The sequence below is a fragment of the Esox lucius genome, chromosome 15, assembly GCF_011004845.1.
Source record: "Esox lucius isolate fEsoLuc1 chromosome 15, fEsoLuc1.pri, whole genome shotgun sequence".
In the NCBI taxonomy this organism is placed as follows: Eukaryota; Metazoa; Chordata; class Actinopteri; order Esociformes; family Esocidae; genus Esox; species Esox lucius.
The window spans coordinates 25,705,800-25,711,799 of NC_047583.1; positions in this window are offsets into that span (position 1 = coordinate 25,705,800).

Below are 6,000 nucleotides of genomic sequence, written 5' to 3' on the forward strand. Positions count from 1 at the left end.
TCTGGTACCTGATGACCTGGTTCTGTCCTCGTCAGTGGCATCCTGGTTGGAAGGATTCTTCCTTATGGCTCCTGTAATACAGTAATCAGATACTGTACTTAAATGGTCTGACATGATTTTGAGAATTGCATGACATTCAAGACAAATTAAATGTTTCATGAAGACAACATGCTAGCGCAAGTCTTGTTTTTACCTGATTGTAGAGCCAACTATGCCCTCAGCTTGACATTCTTCAGTCAGACGTTTATCAGAAGCTAAAAAGCACAATTAAATTGTCAAGGTTGGTGTAGTGGTGGAGAGGAAAGGAACCAGACGCAGGCAGAGTTGCGGTCAATGTCGTATTTTAATAGAAAATGGCCAGGTCAGGCCCGGATGCGTAGCGGCCGGGACTGGAGGGGGCGCCGCTGAGGAGGCACTGGCTGCTGCTCCTGGGCAGCAATCGGGACGGCCACCGGGAACAGCCGGCGTCTTGGAGCTGGCACCGGACGTCCCTGGGGCACCTTCACCACCCCCCATGTAGGTGGCAGCAAAGGCTCGTCGTCCCACCCCTCCGGGGGTTGTCTGCTGTGCCGCAGCCCTCCCCGGGGCTGACTCACGGCAGGTCGGTGACGTCTCATAGCCCCCGTCAGCCTCTGGAAAGGCCGGAACCAGCAGGCACCGTACTGGGTCCCACGCCAGAACCCCTTCCGTTTCGTCGTGTTCCCAAAGTTCGTACTCCACCTCTGAATCGTCCAACGAGAGGGAAGCCGAACAACCACAGAGACGCCAAGCTTCCTACTCTGGCGTCTCTGGCTTCTTCCATGGCCACAGGTAGTTATCTGTGGCCATGGCGGGTTGTTGTGGCTTGCCTGCGGGTTCCTTTTTGGTCTGTCATTCTGTCATGGTTGGTGTAGTGGTGGAGAGGAAAGGAACCAGACGCAGGCAGAGTTGCGGTCAATGTCGTATTTTAATAGAAACGAACACCGAGCACTGAAATATAAACAAAACAAAAGGTATGAAAAACTGAACACTCACCACGCACGGTAACAAGCGTAGACATGGAACAATGAAAGACAAGTGAGGGGAGCAGAGGAGAAACATTTAAACACATATTAATGACTTGATTGGGACCTGGTGTGAAGGACAATTGGAGACAAGACAAATGAAGCAGTCTGGGGTGAGTTCTTGTACCATAGCGGGAGATAACGGAGCTGACCGTCACCTCAGCGTCACAGAAATGTCAATAGTTTAATAGTGAAGTAAACAAAACTGCCATATACATGTAATTTCCCAAAGGCTGTACAGTATTGCATTTTAGTAAAGGGAACACGTTCAGACAAATGCAGTTTAATGAAGACAAGATGCTAGCGTAACTATAGTCTTGTTTTTACCTGATTGTAGAGCCAGCTGTGTCCTCAGCTTGAACTTCTCTTCAGTCAGCCGCTTGATCTTCTCCAAATGTTTTGAAAGTAAAGACAGACAGCTAATTATTCAGTCCTAAATATCTGGTTATTTTACAATCAGAACTCAAATCGCAGTGTCAGCCAAAATGTGCAGAGCTAAAACTTATCCCAACTTCTGCCTTCTTGCCCTTAAAATTAAATTGAAATTGACAAATAAAATTGGAAGCAACATCCTTTAATAACAAGTTAAGCATCTTAAGTGAATGAACCCACACATACCTTTGTAGCAGCCTCACATGTGTCTTCAGGTGGTGAGCACGTTCTGGCAAACTTGTCGTGGCTGAAGGACTTCCTGCTGGTGATGCTGTGTAGCAAACTCCCCCTTTGAGCCACAGGTGTGGAACTACTGCCACACAGTCATCCTCCTCTGGAACAAAACTACAGAAAACGTCATGACCAGAAAACAATGTTTAGAAAAGAGGTTTAAAAAACCATAAGACACACACAGGCCAGCTAAGAACAATGTGGATACACAAAGACACACAAGACACCTCAGTAACAGAATTGTAACAAGTGCGGGTTTGGCTAATCTAGCTAAATGTTACTGCCAAGAGTAACATTAGCCACATGATGTGGATAACGTTACACAAAAAACCAAGATTTAGCTAATGTTACGTATCAGTTGATAATAGTTACTAGGAATAAGCACATATATTATAACATTGTAACTTGTTGATACACTAAGAAACATGATTAAGACAAGTTAGCTAACAATGTTACAATACCTGTTCAACTGTTGATATGCGAAGAAGCACAAAACATCCGAACTTCAGGATAAACAAAGAAACAAAAAATAGTAAACAACCAAACAAAAACTCTGTTTCTATAACTTGTTTTCCCGCCAATGGTTTAGAACTTGCATTCAGCTACCAGTGACTTTGACAAAAGAATTTGAATGTTAATAGAATATTGCAAACAGTCATGTCATTGTTTAATACAAAACAGTAATTACGTTCTTACTCAGTAACCTAACAACACTTAACGCTGGTTATTTATAATAGAACAAAACTCACCATAGCTATGTAGGTGACTCTGCGTTCAATAATTTTCAGATGTCCAAAACAATCTTGATCTTCGTTTGTTTCGGGGGTTCATCAAATTGTAGTAAAACAATGTCATGATCCACATGTTGTATTGACATAACACGCCTATTAAATGCACATGCCAGACTGAAATTTTTAACAGAATATCTTAACCTAAATCACTTAATTGTATTTTGCAGCTCAGATGGATATTCTATGCAAGGCTGTTCTGTGTCTTTGTCACACGTGTTTTATTTTTGCCTAAACGCATGATAGCCTACTGGTCAGTGGGGAACCATCAGGGCCCTCAGAGAAGGCCAAGGATAGATACATATATATTTTATTTTATATGTAATAATTAGCTATTTTGTTTTCGTTGATTTAATATTTTTTTGTGTTAATTGTAATGTTCTTCCTATTTAATTTTTTCAGTTTGTGTTGGAAAAAGAAGGGTTAATATCCAAGAGGAAAAAATATCCAATTAGTATTTTTTTCTCTTGGTAGAACTTATTTTGCTCTGCTCAACGTTCATTGGGTAGGCCCTCAGGCTATGAATACAAGGCACCAGCCAACATCATTAACATTGACCTCAAATAGAGCAGCATTTTGGAGTGACAGTAGAATCAACCAATCACAAATTGGCTTGTAATAGGTGGGACTAAGTATACGTCACTAATTCAGAGCTAGCTGGCTAGCTTTTTGCAGTGAGTTTATGTAAGGATGGAGATGGCCTGGCTGTCAGCCCTGGCTTTGATCTCAATAAAAAAATTACTTATTTTGGATTTAAAATCAAAAGACAAGCTACATGAATCTGTCATTATTCGTTTCATAAAGGACAGGAAAATTGACTTTGTTTTAAAATGATAATCAGAATGGTGAGTGGACTTTTTGTTTTCATCCACTGCTTGCTTTTTGTTGCCCATTTATATCATTTTGAATACAATGTGTAAAATATTATTTCAACTTAGATCACTGGTTGTGTGGTAAAAACCAAGGTAATGACGTTGCAACAGGAAGTACTGAGTACATGATATTTCTTGTTGTGCATTTTTTATTTTTTATTGCATGCTGGACATATAATAGTCTACAGCAACTTTTTCCTCTGTGACATCATATAATGTCTGTGGTCTTGAAACAATGTGAGTAGTTGTGTGTTTGAATTTATTATGTCAATATTTGAGTGACAAATATTTATTTTAAACGACACAACCATATTTTTTTCTAATGTGGTTCCTGCATCACATTTTCAACCGTTGTGTAGCCTACATTTGCTGCGTCTGAGTCACAGCGGAGGCATGGCTTAGGACCGTTTAACTCTGTCATCAAATACACAGGCATCCGAAATTCTATATGTATGACGTCAGATCTATTTTTCGTTACTTAGGGCCTAGCTCCAATAGTCACGGTTCCCCACTGCTACTGGTGTAATGTCATTAAGCAGTTATAAAAACAGCCGTGGACATTTATTTTGAACATGAAATTTGGAATCGCAACGCAAAGGTGGAGCACTGGGCTAGCAGTCCAACTTATAGTTTCAAAGAACTGCGTTCGGGTCATATCTTTGCAGACGCCAGATTACTGACAAAAGTTTGTACGTAGAAAAACAATTAGTAAAAAATAAATGGAGACGTAAAGTAAGAATTTGACGTGTAAAAAGTAGTTAAAGGGTGTAAGGGTGTATGTTCACAAATCTAATTTCACGGGTACGTTTCATGTTTTACGTATTACCTTTTTTATGATCATACCAATTAATTAATGTATTTTCTTACGATCCTAAAAATACGTACGCTTAACCTTTTAGCAGATATCTCACTCCATACAATTTGTACCAGGAGAGTAGCCATAGTGAACCCAGTCAATCCTTTACCGCCAGATTAGAGAACAGTCAGAGAAATCTCTTTGGAATGACCTCGGCATGAAATTTGTTTTCCACCAATATTAGCATTGTGACTTTGGGATGAGAAAGAAAAAAATATATTCTGCTAATGCCCATTCATGGTTTTGATTGGACGAAAAACAACTTTGAGAAGTTCTCTTTCCAAAATCCAATGGAGCCAAAACTACAATATTAAGGTTATGCTATATGTTTTAAACAAATTATTAGTTACACTGTGTTGTGAACAAAGCTGAGATAATGTTAATGTTGGTCTGTGTCAGTATCTACTAAGTGTTTAGACAAACGTCTCTGCATGTCCTTGTGATGAAGAATTTGAGAGTCTCTCAAAGAGACAATAGGAAAAACTACAATGGTGACATGCTGAACCCAAAGCTGTCATTCGCACAATTAGAGTGATGGGAGGAGAAATTATGTATACTCAACTCCTTCATCCTCTGTCTCAGCCAGAGTAGAACAGAATCCACTCCTGTGAGAGAAATTCACAAATACCATGTGAGATACCAACAATACCTTTCAACAAAAATAGGAGTACAATTCAGCCATGCTTTTTCCCAGTTGTCGATCGTGTTAGAACAATGAATACAATCCTTTAATCACTTGGGCTGGTTCATTGTATAGGCGTCTGTGATTGTAGATGTTTAAATGTAGAAGTTATTGTAGGTTGTTTAGGTTGACCTTCTGACCGCTGATGAGGGTTGTAAAGATGTGTCTGATTGGTATGCAGCGCCACCATCCTGATAAGGGCAACCCTCTGTCCACATCCTCATCTCCATAGCTTTTATCCTTTGATTGAATAAGCTGCTCATCACCATTATTGAAGCTATAACAGAGAATCCGAGTCAAGGGTTGCATCCCAAATGGACTATTTTTTTCCTACATAATGAAGTACTTCTGACCAGCTCACTATGGGCCCTGGTCAAAAGCTGTGCACTGTGGAGAGGAAATAGGCTGCTGTTTGGAATGCAACTGAGGCTCCTTCCCATTCATGGGATCTATCGTTTGCTACATTACCTTGCTTCTGCCTGGCTGATCCCCCACCATTCATTTGCAAATCAAAGTATCAGACAGGGAAGGAGGAAAACATTATTTCATATTCTACCTGGAGGCCGAACCCATTGGACTAATGTGGGTGGTGTAGGAGGGGAGTGAATGAGAGGAGGAAAGGATAGAAGGTGCGGAGAATGAAAGCGGCATCTGATGCATAATATAGGCGATGAATAAGCAAATGCGTAATTCGATGAAATCAGCCTCTCGTTCCCTTTATGGGGCTTGTCGTGAAGCCATTATTTAGGATTTGTGATGGCATAAACAACCTGTCTTGCTTTTTTACTGCCGCCCAGCAGAACAGAGACAGGAGAGAGATAAGGGGAGGGAGAACAGGAGGGAGGGAACCAGAAGGAGGTCCGTATTGCAGACGGAGATGGAGATGGGTTTCAGGGTGACCTTTAGTTTAGTGGCTGTCAATGTATCCTGGAGAGAAGAAAAGAATATCAGTGAAAATGTACGCCGACAAGAGCAGTTCTCAGGGCAGCTCAGAAAGCATTTAGCCGAGTGTGTCCTTTTGTTGAAGTAACTGTTTCAGGTTATTACTGATAGACTGACCCCTTTCTATCTGCTCACCTCAGATGGCTGCTCTTCA